Source organism: Aythya ferina, assembly GCF_964211825.1.
Source record: "Aythya ferina genome assembly, chromosome: 7".
Taxonomy (NCBI): Eukaryota; Metazoa; Chordata; class Aves; order Anseriformes; family Anatidae; genus Aythya; species Aythya ferina.
In genome coordinates this window covers 12,936,169-12,950,737 of record NC_140302.1, presented here as the reverse complement: position 1 = coordinate 12,950,737, position 14,569 = coordinate 12,936,169, and the positions used below count along the sequence as shown (strand labels likewise).

General features: G+C 42.2%; 1 protein-coding gene across 10 annotated transcripts in view; it reads left to right on the top strand.

Annotated features, from left to right (window-relative positions):
* ZMIZ1 (zinc finger MIZ-type containing 1) overlaps positions 1-14,569 on the top strand; it is a 352,041-nt gene that overhangs the window by 59,186 nt on the left and 278,286 nt on the right. The window contains exon 3 of one of the 10 annotated variants that reach the window (XM_084526377.1): positions 13,180-13,247. The exons of the other annotated variants lie outside the window; for them this stretch is intronic. The gene's annotated coding sequence lies outside the window, so the exon portion shown is untranslated. The remainder of the gene's footprint in view (positions 1-13,179; positions 13,248-14,569) is intronic. 10 annotated transcript variants of the gene reach the window in all.

The window sequence follows — 14,569 nt, the reverse complement described above, 5'->3', positions numbered from 1 at the left end:
TTAACTTTTCAAGGGAGAGAAACTAAGGGAAGGTTTTTAGCTTCCCAAGCACCTTTTGGATATTTGTGACATTTGTAGAATCAATTGAACAGAGATGAAAACGAGGTATATGAAAAGAAGCACTGTTTGCCAGCAAAATGAGCAGCTATATTTCAGTCTTCAGATGCTTGGCTAAAGAACAGTAACATAAGCTTTTTTTGCTGCTAGAAATTGAGAATTTGGCCGTAATATGCAACTGTAAAATCTGTAGGCATATAGTGTAGCAGAAGCTGTCTTTATTCGTATACAGCACATGGTATTTGGCTTGGGAGAAAGTTCTTCACTGTCGAAGAAAGTCGGGGTTCTGTGTGGAACTGGCTGCTGTTTGTGCTTCATATTTAAAACTGTGTTATTCCGGAAGGACAAACTAATCGTGAGTACTATTGGTACTATTTTCTTTTTTTTCCTTGTTCCCAGCAACCCACTGTATTTACCTGTCTGTCTTCTTTCCACGCTGTTTATTTCCAAGCTTGTGATCATGATCATAGTGAGAAGTAGATGAAATTCATGTGTATATTCCAGCAGGGGAATGGAACCTTTCATGACTTCAACCTGTGGGACCTTTCCCTCCTCACCTCCCTATAAAAGTATTTGTGATATGCTCAGAGCGGTCTTGGGGTGAGAATCTGAATTACATAATAAGATATTGTTGGTTTAGGAAGAATGGGGGATAAAAGGAAAGGGATGGCAGTATGCAAGTGGTGGTTCACCAGCGTCATGTTAATAGAATCCTCAAATCAAGTGCTCATTCACTTTAACCAGAGGTTAATTAATCAGAGTGAGTAGATAAAATGATAAGCTGTCTTTAATGAAGTGAAGCAGCTTTATTAGCAGTAAGCAAAATGCAAAATATTTGGTCTCTGGCACATGTGGCTTTCACGGGGGACTGTGGTTTGCCACCAGCTTCATAGTGCAGTAGCCTCTTTCTCGCTGCACTCTGCGGGCTCTGCTGTCTGTGTGTTAGGCTGTGGCCAATTCAGAACGCAGGAGATCGAATCAAATGGGAAGTGGGTATAACATGTAAAAACAGAAAAAGAAGCGTTCTTCACAGATTGATCTTTATGCTAGAGACCATCATTTACCAACTTCCATACTTCATTTGTTGGTATTTTTCTTTGGAGAAAGCAGGCTTTACACACACAGCCAGCAAGCAAACAACCCCCCTGTGTGGGTTTGCAGGAGTGCTGCTGCTGGAAAGGAAGTAATATGATCCTGCCTGGGAACTGCTAGCATAGCCTGAAACCTGACAGCAGTTACCTGCCAACTCGTGCTGTATGGACAGAAATGCACCAGGGAGGTGCTACCTGGGTCTTTAGGTGGAGGGCCACAGCCTGCCTGTCACTGGCTATTAAACTGAAGCAAATTTGCTTACTTTTGTTCAAACGATCTTCTGTCCTCAGCAGGGCGTCTGTGCCGTTGTGCTGTTCCCCGGTGTCTCTCCCGAAAACCTGTAGAAGCCATCGGTTGTGTGATGGTGTGCCTGGCATAGCAGGGCTATAATAGCAAATACCCACAGAGACCAAGATGAAGCAGATGAAAAAGAATGCACATTGATGAAGACACAGGTCTCTGGAATGCTGAAATCATTTACTCTGGGCTAAGATAAATCGGTTTAAATGTCTGCATTTCAGCTTAAAATTAACTCCACTTATGACTAGATAAAAAGACTGTTTTTCAAGTACAACTCACAACAGCAGTTGGTTCATGCAAGTCACCTCACAGGTAACCCCCTTACAAATTAGTTATGTGGTAAGGTTACTGAATTTGTGTGATCTGGAGAAGTTCAACTGTTAGGCTTAACGTGACTTGATGATAGGATGCTAGCAAGTCAGTTGTCTGCCACCAAGCTCACCCTTCCCCAAGCCTGTCCCTAACATAGCCTGCTTCCCACTGCCGTTTGGGTGTTAATTCCTCCACCCCAGCAGCTCTCCCAGTCTTGCATGCTTAAGTTGAAAGGTTGAATCCATGAAACAGAGCATGTTGCTATAGAGGGTAACTCTTGAATGGCTGGTGAGAATGATATGGGGAAAAGCTACTGAGATCCTTGAAAGCACACTGGCAATTTTTGTCTTTACTGTAAAGTGGCCTAGTACCCAGCTTGTGAAGGAAAAGCTACTGGTCCAGTGAGGTTGCAGTCACCAGCTGTGGTGATGCTCTTGCTGTCCTCTGTAGCAACACAACCAGCTACTCTACTTGCTGCAACTGCAGTGCAGCTGTTGTAGTGTGCCTTGAGGCCCTTTTAGGTTTTCTGCTTGGATTTTTCTTTCTAGTAACTGTGTTGTGAATCTCAAAACTTGAGAAGTGCAACTTTTGGATATGTAAAATCAAGTAAGAAATCTTGGACCTTGCCTTTATACTGAAAGTATGAGGTTAATCTAGCACCTTCTGAAAACCTTGTAAATATTTGACTGGCTATTTGGCAACACTGCTGAGCTGGTTGATTAATGCTTAATGTGAGAGTGTTCCTGAAGCTTGGGGCTGAGGCTCAGGGTGCGAGCAGCAGTTGCATGTGAAGACATCCCATCTATGCATCCTGTTGCCCATCCTCCAGGACTGCCACCCTGAGACAGGCAGGCAGGAGGAAGGAGCTGGGTGACACAGCGGTGTCAGCTCTGGGCCAGGTCAGCTGAGCACATTTTGGCAAGGGTGACATTGGTTTGAGCTGTCCTGGCTGACTTTCTCTGCCCTGATGCCTTTGGCTGTTCCAGCAACAGTGTGGTAATCCCCGACTTCCAAGTGATGGTGAGCATCTGAGGCTCTAATATTCTACAGAACATTTGGATACAGAAGATTTCTGCATGTATAGAAATGGCACCAGCAGGCAATTTTAAAGGACTGGTCTCCGAGGAGGAGTAGCCTAGAGGTCAGTGACAAATCTGGACATGAGCAAGTTAGAAAAAATGGTAGCTTCTGATACCTGTTTAAGCTTGATGATTTAACAATACCCCTTCTTGTACTGCTGCAAACATTCTGAATGAATGTTTTTTGGCATTGGAAAGTTAGCACACAGATTAAATACAAAAAAGACCTGGAGGGGAAGACGTACGAAGAACGGCTGAGGTCACTGGGCCTGTTCAGCCTGGAGAAGAGGAGGCTGAGGGGAGAGCTCATCACAGTCTACAACTTCCTCATAAGGGGGTGTCGAGAGGCAGGAGACCTTTTCTCCATTAACACCAGTGACAGGACCCGCGGGAACGGGGTTAAGCTGAGGCAGGGGAAATTTAGGCTTGACATCAGGAGGGGGTTCTTCACAGAGAGGGTGGTTGCACACTGGAACAGGGTCCCCAGGGAAGTGGTCACTGCACCGAGCCTGTCTGAATTTAAGAAGAGATTGGACTGTGCACTTAGGCACATGGTCTGAACTTTTGGGTAGACCTGTGCGGTGTCAAGAGTTGGACTTGATGATCCTTAAGGGTCCCTTCCAACTCAGGATATTCTATGATTCTATGATTCTAATGTTTGCGGCCTTATGAACAAGATGAATGAGAGTCTCCTTTGTTTTAAGTGAGCTAATCGGTGCGAGACAGCTTTTGTTGTTCTGATGTAAAGATTGCTCGTTCATAATGTACCACCTCAGTCCTTCCAAGTGCCAGTACAAATGGGAGAAGAGCCTTTCAGAGGACCTCAGTGCCATAAAAGACCTGAAGCCTCATTCAAAAAGACGCACTTTTTTTTTTTGCAACTGGCTACTGATGGTTTAGATGAAATGACTGCCGTGCAGTAATTGTGCACAGTACTGCTGTCAGATGGAGATTCCCAGCGATCTGTTAGTCTGATTGAGTGACAAGCATAGGATAATCCAGTAACTGCAAAAAGTGACTGCCCCTCCTACTGTTCCTGAGATGGAAATGAGCAAAACCTTGATTATTGGAAAAATGACTTGTTCCATGACATTAAACTCCAGCCCATTCCATAACTGCATTTATTTACTTATATTCTTTTTTTAAATCCATTTGATCATTTCTGGCAATAGCTTAATAGGTTCTAAGTATTTACCCAATTTAGACAGCTACATAGGCTTCAGAAATACAGCCACAGCCAGTTTCCAAAGGAATTGCCTGCTGGTACTGGCATTGGTTAATTCAGGGAGGCAGAAAAAAGAACACCTCATAGATGAAGGAGCAAAGCGTGCAAGCTGTCTCCAGATGAAATGCAGCGGATGATTACTGTATCTGAAAGGTGTAGTTGGGAGTGGTGGTACCTAGTCGTGTGATGTTGCATGGTTCCTTGGTGACTGCTGGAATGGTTTTGGTGGCTGGGATTCTCGCAGAGTCTCCATCTACACCTGACAGAGAAGACCATGTACATCTGTGGTTTGGACTAAAGTTTAAGTTACTTCATGGTTGTACACAAGTCCCCAAATGCTTGATTTAAAGGAAGCAAAAATAGTCGCGCATGATGCTGGCAGAATCCACTCGCCAAACGGTAGCTACTTTATACTTTGTCAATAACTTAGTAGAAAGTGTCTGGTAATCTTCAGTAAGATTGTTTTGAATTAGTTGGATACCTGCCTAATAACAGATTTCCAAGAAGTTAGCCTGTGCATATGGTTAGTATTTCCAGTACAAATTCATGACTGAAGTGCTACTGAAATAGCAGTGATGGTCAGCTGTGTTTTGTGGTTCATGTTGACTTTCTGAACCTGTTCCTCACATACAATGCAAATGATATTTTTAATGTACTAATTTGTTACTTTATATACTGATTTATAGAATGTTTGTAAGTGCCTGTCTTGTCAACAGACAATGTTTCTGTAGTAGGTACTTTCTGATGTCTGATACTTTCTGATAAATTTTGAAAATAAAATATATTTTTTTGATTCAACAAAAATATCTTGAGAAAGTGTTTGAGAGTACACTTGTACTGCAAAAGGTGGGTTCTACCTCGGTTCCTAGTAAGGAAATTTGTCTTCACTCTGGTGGGCTCCCTAGGGAAGGCTTCAGTACATTTCTCTCTATACTCCTAATCCAAACAAACCATAAAGGAAGACGATAAGGTCTGAGAAAATGGCATGTTGTCCTGATGCGATGTGACCTGTGATCAGAGAACCTCTACCATAATTCCTACGCTTGCTTCATATGAGATCTGCTAGTGGGCAGACGTATCGGCGGGCTCTGTGGTATCCCCAGCTGACATACAGTACTTTAGGTCCTTTTATAACAGCACACAACACTGGGAAAGAATATAATTTCTTAAAACCTGTTATCAGACAGGGAACTGAAATGCAGACACTGGCTCTGCTAAAGGACTGCAGCTCACTGTTTTCAAGCACAGTCGAGCACTTGCTGCAAGTGTTTGGCAGATGTCATTGTGAAATGAAAGAGGCTGTTGGGCTGCTACAAATGTCAATCCTATATTTCTAGCTGAACACGCGGATGCACAGAAAAGCCAAGTTATTTCCCTGCAGTCCCCCAGCAAGCAAATGACATAGCTGGGAATAGAACTGAGATTTCCTGATGTCCGTTCCCCTGTATAATAACTAAACCGTGCTTTCTTCTTCATTGTAAACATGAATCAAGCCAAATGGCATGCACAGTTAGCTTTATTCCAGCAAAGCTGAGGGGGGAAGGAGGAAGGGAATAGAGCCATGAGGGGGGGAGGGAAAGTCATTCAGGGACAACTGTACCTGCTGGAGGCACAGTTTAATGAAGAGCGAGGAGTGGAGGAAGCAGCCTGTGTTCCAGATGCATTGTTATCTGCAGAGTCCCCTATCCGGGAGAGCACTGCGAAAGGTTTAATGCAAATCTGAGACCTCTGCCATTGTGCAAGACAGATTAGGGCTCATTTGCATTCTTTCTCCTGTAATAATTACCTAGCAAGGAGTTCCTGTTACCATTAGCTCCTTTCTGTTTGCCTGTGATAACACCATCAGCCATCTCTTCTCCATGGATTATGGACACTGTGAGGAAGGGCAGTGGGCCAAAAAAGAAAAATTTGTTGGAGAGAGTAGTGGAAAAATGTGAATGCTGAAAAATTAAAATGCAGATAATTGTAGCAATAACCATCAAATGCAGCTGGAGAAACACTGTGAGATGGGGAGTAGAAGTCATTATCAATCCATAGTATCGATGACTTTGTGTGGTTTCAAATAGCAGTTTAGTAAAGCCAACATGATTTTAACTGGCCTTTACCTATGGTGCTCGGAATTGGCTCAAATTCTTGTAAAATTAGCACAATTAGACATTAGTGTTATCAAAAAATGAATGTTAATAGTCTAAAAATGATGTAGTGTACCAGAAATTCAGGTCAAACTCAGCAAACAGTGCAGCTTTGGGTCCTGGAACTCAAGTAAGGCAGTTGGCCTGAATTAAAAAAATAAAAGCAGGTATTTGTTTTCCCAGTGTGTTGGTTTAAGATGGGAGGAGTTGAATAGAAGAAAAAATGCAACTAAACTTGGAAGGCTGAGGGTGCTAAAATGAGCTATTACTATTACCACTGCACAGGTAAAACACAAAACGCATACAGCTAGTGGTTTTAGTTCTGGCCATTTACTCTTTCTCTTGGTTTTGTCCTCTGTATCCTTCCAGCAGAGCCAGTGGGGTCATTTGAGGAGAGGTGGGGAGCTCTAGGGTCCCCCCAGCCCTGGCCAGGCTCTGGTTCCTGGCTGCAGCCCCAGCTCTGGGAGCTGGGGATGGAGCCGATGGCCCGTTTCAGGGCCATGTGAGTGACACCACACAAGGCCCTTTTTGGGTCAAGGGGGCACTAAGGCACTCAGGAAACAGGGGATGCACCCCGTGTTCCACATGCACCTTGGGAAGGGAGCAGCGTGGGCCCAGACCAGCCTCTGTTTTAGTACAACCCTGTTATTTTGGTAGTGGTGGTGGTGTGGCTTTCAGGGTGATGGGGCGGGCAAGGAGGAAGCCAAATTGAAACAACCAGGCTGTAATCTGCAAGCAGCCATTTTAAGGATATTTAAATGTGTAAGCTTATTTCTGATCTGGAACAGGCTGTCGAAATGAAGAGTTACATAGCTAGTGGGGGTTTTTGTTTCTAAGTGATTTTTGGGGCCGTGCTGCCGTGTTCACCTTGCCATCAAAGAGCAAGTGTTGGAGTGCCAGCAGTGCTGCGTGACAAGTCAGTCCCTGCTCCTCCGTGGGGAGTGGGCTGGGGTTGCGCAGGCTTGTGTTGGTGAGCTGCTGGGCACTCAGTGAATTACCAGCAAACCCCCCTTTGGTTCCTGTGGCTGGCACCGTTTCTGGCTGTTAAAGCTCCCTGAGGGTACTTGCCACAACTCTGAACAGGTTAGAGATCCTTGCGTATGTGAGCGTGCTTGGTGTGCAACTGAGATTTCTAGCATTTCCCCCTTGCTGTTGGATTTACATTTTACAAAGGTCCCTTTTTTCCCCCCCTCACCATCATGATAGGAGTACTTCGTTTTGTAGTGAGAAAACAAGGGATATAGTTATTTCTCTGTGAAATCCTAACCAGTTGAAATACGAAGTAGGAAGGTCCATTACCTTATATGCAGTTACCCCACCTGTCTTCTGGCAGTGGGCTCTGTTGTGCTGTGTTGGATAATGAAAGGATTATATTCGAGGGTGAACAAGGCTGACATTTTGTGTGTAAGACCTCTCCCACGTAGCAATGGACTGCAAATGGAGGCACAGGTCTGCAAACAAGTAACCAGCCTTGCCATTTGTGAAATCACTTCTGCATGCTTGTTTTTTGTTTATTTGAGGATTTTCTTTAGCTGTGGCAGCAAGAAAAGAAATCTGGCAACACTTAAAATGTCAAGATACATGAACAGGGCTAAGCTGCATCTTCCACAGTATCGCTAGATATTTAGTGTTAACCAGAAGTCATATCACTATAAATGATTAGAGGAAATGACAGGGAACTGGAAATGTTGTTGACATATTTCTTAAGTCTGTTCCCCCCCCCCCTTTTTTTGCTCACTATAATAATGATAAAGATCACAAACATGACAGGTACAAAAACATAATGGGAAATGAAATGTTTTCTAAAAAAAAAAAAAAAAAAAGCTTGAAAGCACACATTTCTTAAAGAAAACAGGTACTTGTAATTCTAAATCCAAACTGAAGGATACCTGTATGTTTTGTTTTAGAAGAAGCAGCTTAAGTCTTTTGTTCATCTTCAGACCTTTTGCTAGGAGGAAGAAATACAATTTGGTGCGTGGCCAGCTATGTATAAATCACGTGCAAGTTGTGCCGTCATTACATAGGAATATAACTGCGGTTGATATAATTGGAAAGGTCTAATGTATACAGTGTTCAGGGAAGGAGAGAGAAGTAGAGAAGTTTTCAAATGCTATTGCAGAAAATAAAGGTTATGTACATCCAAATGTAAGGTAAAACATGCAATGTATTTTCCTATGTCAATAATTGGAGAGAGAATAATACCAAAAAAAAAAACACCTGACTACTCAAAAGATACTGCAAGATGATCTGTGAAGCTGTATATTTATGTAAATACAATTTGAAACTATTAAAAATTTATTTAAAGATAACATAGCTTTTTATGAGACTCGTATTATTTCTGTGCGTTATTTTACTCCATATGGTCCTCCTGTTCCTTAAGCAGCTTTAATAATTAATGTAGTACAGTCACCATATGTATTTTCAATCTTTTATTTTGATTCTGTAGCAGTGCATTCCAGTTCATTTACATTCGAAGCAGCGATCTTTTTTTCTTTGGGTACGTTACTGATACTGAGGCTTCATAATCGTGGAGAAGGGCACAGAAATTAGATTTCAAATCCCTTTCCTTCCTTACAGTTGAACTTGGACTTCAGAGCCCTTTGTTAAAGATCCCTATAAAGGCACATGAATAGATACGGTTTTGTTGGAGAAAATGTCACCATATTCAGCTCACTCTCCTCTCAAATGAGAGAGGTGTCGAAAGCTTTTGCAGGGTTTGAGCTCAGAGGTGCCGGTGCTGGCATTGCTCATCCTCTGTAATTGGAGGCAGTGGCCAGTCACACCCAGCAGCAGGGAGGCGTTCGTTTGCTCAGGCTGCGTGCACCGAGGTACACGAGCTGGTCTGAGTTGTTTGTCAGTACTTCTGCAGGTGAATGTGAATTTAAGCTTGCTTTTAAAATGTAAAAATTTTATGTTTTAGTAAAATACATGTCATGTCCTTTACTCCTCAACAGAAGTTCAAATACCCGCTTGGGTGAAGGCTAACATTGCTGCGTAGATAAGCCACTTTAAGATATGGACATCCCAACTTGGTAACATACTGTATATGAGCCGAACAGATTTACAAAAGAGTAATAAAAAAGTAGGGGGGACTTATTTGTGCTGTGCACTGCATTAGCAAAAAAATAAATAAATAAGACCCGCAGATTTTCAGCTGTCCATCACACAAGCACATCAAAGGATCAGTTGTTTATTCTTTGGTATCTCTGGGTGGCTGTGACAGATCGTCAGGCAACCCTTTCTGTTATAACGCAGACCAGATGTGAACCATTTTACAGAAAATACTGGAGAAGTTACTTTTTGTAATCAGTGGTAGCAGGGCCACACAGACTTCAGCTGTACTTTCAAGTCTCCTTCTCTCTCTTTCTTCAGCTGAATACCATGAGGGTACTAGCTGAAAGACTGATAACTTCTACCTAGCAGAAAGGTCTCGCAAGCTTTATGCAGTATGGCAGAGTGATGATTTTCCTGAGTACTGAAACAAAACATGCACATGGAGAGCAGAGATATCCACAGCAGCAGACTTAGACATATGCTCGTAAAGTAATGTGGATATCGAAACTTACATAAGCATAACCATACACCCACATAACTTACAAGACTAGACTTATTTTCAGCTGTCTTATTATCAAAATTGCAATTTATATAACATTATGTGAGTTAAAGGAATTTATGAAGCAGAATTCCAGAATTGTTTGAACTTTCCTGTTTCTATAAACTTTCACTCTTTTCATCTTCAGGCTTGTTTCCATTGTAGCAAGCAGAGCAGTAACTCAGCCTGCGTAAGAAGTATCTTGTGAAAAGCACTGGAACTTGGAAGCACTGCAGAAAGCTGTTTTAGCACTTACTGTTAAGCTAATTACAGAACATTTCCTTTAGACCCAGTCACTCATAAGGCTGCTGGCAGCCCCCCTCTGAGCACCCCGTGAGGAGCTCCGCACGCTGCTGTCCAGCGCTGCCCAGGCCACGCCGAGCAGCAGGGCCGGCCTGTCCAAAGCAGCAGAGGTGCAGGCCTCAGCCCCAGGCAGTTTGCTTTCCTGGACTGGAAACAAGTCCATTTTGTGGGAGGAGCACGATGCAGTTATTCCCAAAGACTACGAGCGTTAATCTCTTCACGTGGCTTTGTGAACCTGGGCTGGGTTCTTTATTTGTGTACGTCTCTGTTAGGCAAAACGGTGGCGCGGTTGCTGCGAGCATGCGCGTGGGTGTTCGTGCTCAGGGCTCAGCCTCTCCAGAGGTGCATGCAGGAGCTGGGACCAGTGGGACATTTGTGTGCCTTGCTGGGTCTTGCAGGCAAGCTCCATACTCCTGGGACTAACTGCAGCCGTGGTTTTATTTTCCCTGCTCAGGCCAAAGGGGTTTGTGTCCCACACTTGCGACTGGAACGTGGCTTTGGTCAAAGATCGCCGTCCTAAGCTGTGACATTTGGGTGCATTACAGCTCCGGCTGAATAAAACCCGCTGCCTTCTCTTGTTCGAGCGGTGAGAAGTTAGCTGGGTGTTTGAGTATAAAGGAGTTCACCATTATAAAACTGGGCAATCTGCAGAGAATGAGGAAGCTGAGCGCGAGCCTGCAAGCACAGCTTGTGTACATATTTGTTGAAAGCTAATTGGCAACGCAGTTGCCTTTCAAAGTTGTTCTTTCACCTATCAGTAGAGCACAACTCTGGTACTTAATGTACTGTAGATTACGTAAACACTACCCTGAAATATTTGTACAGGCAATTAACTCTTGTTTTTACACTACTTGGAGTTACAAATGGAATCTTGCTGCAGAGCTTGGAATACTTCTGTTCTGAGCTATATTTCATAATTAAATTAAATAATACTTTCGTCCAACTGGCGAGCATTGAGAAAAACAAGGGGTTGGTTATGCTGCGAGGAGCTGACAGTCTTTAAAATTCAGTATCCAAGAAACACTGATACAGTTTGTACCACATTGTTGAGGAAAAACGTTATTCACGAGAATTTTATCTGGAACAAATGCCTGCCTCCTGTTGGGTTGTGGTGTTTGAGGACTGCAAATGCTTATATAAGTAACGTTGGTCTGTATTTTCTATGGTTTCTGATGGAGCAGCTCAAGGCATGCACGCGGCATAGGATAGTTGTTATCAGATGTGCTGGTCTCATCTAGCACGGTGTTGATCACTCTGAGGATACGTGGACACATTTTTTTTTTTTTTCCTTCTTTCTCTTCTCAGACTTGGTTATCTTACAGATATTTTTGTCCCTGATGGAATTAAGTCAGAGCTCTACAATTTGTGCCGAATAATAAATCTACTAAAATGTAACCAATTGGTAACAACAGTCTCAAAGCTAGTTCTTCATCCTCTAGAGTTTATTCACAAGTACTTGACCTAATACGACCATGAACTTGAATAAAATGTTAATAGATTTTATTGCGGTTCCTAGCGTGACTTGCTGCCATGATAATAAACCAACATTTATAACACCAATGGCTGTAGCACATTGGTGCTTAACAGAAGTGTAGATAATTTGCTCCCTGAAGGTGTGGTGAGGGACTGCTTAAATTAGTTCAGCAGTACTTTACATATAATCAAACAGGCTGAAGGAGGTAGAAAATAAAACTAAATGAATCAACCCCCCCTTCATACCTTTCTTGTATGAAGACCTCACAACTAGATTAGATTGCAGTTGATTGCACTTATTTCTGAAGAAACTATTTTTTAATATGTTGCAGAGCAATGCAAAAGTGCTTGTGCTAGTGGCTAAATGTACAGGCATCAGCCCACTTGGAAGTTTCAGGTTTGTTCTCTAAACAGTCCAAAACAATTGCATCTATATTCAGATAGCCTTCTGTCTTCTGCTATATTTCTTTTTCTGTTCCTATAAGAACTTCTCCAATGCGGAGTCTTCTTTAGTTAGGAATACAGGAAATTTTAAGATAGTTACCTAAGACTGGTCTGTCTACAGTCTCTTTCAGATTTTACTTCCTCAGATGTCTAGTAAAATGTCCTTGACACAGGGAATCACAGTTCTGTCTCTTTTTACATCCTTTTGTTCCCTGAGTTTTGTTAAGGATTCTTCCATCTTTAGCCAACTTTGATGTGCGTGGAGTCATGCTATTTGGAGGGAAGAAGTAGGTTCATAGAACAGTTTTTGAAACTCCTGATTTCATACACAGCCCCTCTTTCTGTGAGATAGAAACAAGCTAGTGGTATGCATGGATGAAATCAAAAGGACGCTGCAGTTAATGATGATTTTCAGTTGCATCTAGAACTTCTCTCATATTCCTACAAAGCCTGCTGTAGAAAATTAAAGACATTTGATAAAGTGTTACCTACTTGCTAGAGACAGGAGCAGCCATAATGCTTCCATCCAGTTGTTGTCTTCTGGGGTCTGTATTTGTTTGTTAAAGTGATACTAGAAAAATTATAAATAAATCACTTGTCTTAAGGGAAAACATTGGTTTCATGTTTCTTTGCTTTAGAACTTTTAAACAATACTTCTTATAAAAATGAGTAGATTTCTGTTTAATTGGCAGGACAAGATTTGTAGGTAGAAGGTTTTAATTTTTATCGGGTCAGCTGGTGTACTTAGAAAAATAAACTTTCGTGGACATGAATATTTCTTCAGACCGACGCTTTAATGAAGCAACAAAGCATCACTCATTTCAGGTTGATAGTCTAACCTGTCTCAGTTAAATTTCTTAATCCAAGGTCAGTAGTCTTCCATTCTCAGTGAGTGGTGCAATCTGTAAAAAGGCCAGGGAGTTCGTAATCTGATCTTCGTGACTAGCTAGGAAGGAGGTTGCAGCCTTGAAAGAAGCTGAAGCCTACTGTAGGAGCCTATTTTTGAATAAATGAGTATGATTGGATCGTAGTGGGAAATGCAACATTTTTATATGCATTTTAATTTGATGTATGATTTAATCATGGCCGCTTCAATGATTTTTGAAAATGTCAGCTGTCATTGTAATTCAATTTCTTCGTTTCTACAATGTGCCTGCCATTCTTTCCTAGATGGTTGACGCTGCCCCAGCGTCAGGCTTTTCTCCTGGTCTTTTCGCTGGTCTGTGTCAGTGGGGTTGGTAAGTGACCATTATTTGAACTTGTAAGACAAATGGTATAAACAGAGGTGAATGAACTGGAAGCTTGTGGTTGTTTGTAGGGACTCAGGATCCAATCTGTAGTTTATCCATTTCAGCCTTCCTTCATTGAACTACTCTACTACACTGGCTTTCCGGGAGAGCACACTTTTGTTGGTTTTCATGCTAACTGTAGCTAGGAGCTGGTGCCATTTGGTGCAGTGTTACTTCATACACCAAGGCAAATAACAGTAGCAAATTTTTATCTTGCAAACTTTTATCTTGCCTGGCTTCCTCTGTCACCAACTTTCACTCATTGTCACTCTTAGGCATAACTTCCAATAAGCCATAGGAGCTGGCTGAATTAATGTTTTTGGAGCTCGGGTTGCACGGTTGCTGGGCTGTTTTTCTTACTGATAGATTTGTATGACATACTTATAACAAGTAAATGGTTAAAAAATGTTTGACTTTGTTTTTTCTCTTTTCCCATGGAGACAAAATATCTAAAGCACATTAATCTGTGTGTCTGACTCAGGTATGGTGGATTTCAAAACTAGGTAAACTGTAGGGCTCAGTCCACCCCCCCCCCTTTTCTCCACCCCCACATCCAGAGAAAGAAGTAACCTAGTATCTGAAGAATGCAAGTTATGCAGATGTTCAAAAGGCCAAATAAAACAAATAGATGGGCCGCAGCTGCTAGAACAGCATAAAGCGAAGAACATTTGCTGCTGTGATGAGAATGCTGTATTTCAGCATGCCTGGCTCTTGCCCGTTTGAGGAAAATAGCATGGTGAGTTAGTTTAACCAGTTTTTATCTTATTGTGATTGCTTTCATGATTGTCAAGATTTCAAAAAAAAACCACACAGCTTTTAATGAGGAAACGGGAGAATAAGTGGCACTGTCCTTTCATGGGAAGGGAAGGGGAATTCTGCAGAAGCATGAATGTTGTGCATTTTTCCTAATCTTTCAGTGAGAGGTGACAGACTTGTGTGGAAGTATCTGCAATAAAAAAATCCCACAGCTGGGAGAAGTTTGTGTGTTGAGATGTCTTCAAATATCCTAAAATTAAAATTTGAGACCTGACGCCCTGCAATATATTACAGATCAACTTGCCATTAGAAGTTCTGGGGCTGGGGGGAACTGAAGAAGGTTCACTGCCTAATATATTCTTCTAAACTGGATGGCATGTGGAGGAAAAGGTTAAAAACGGTACCACGTACGATGGGACCAAATCAATTCTCAGATTTGAGTAAATCATTGACATGCAGATTAGGGAAATTGTTCAACAGTTGATCTACTATTTTAGGGCATTCCTAAGCAACAC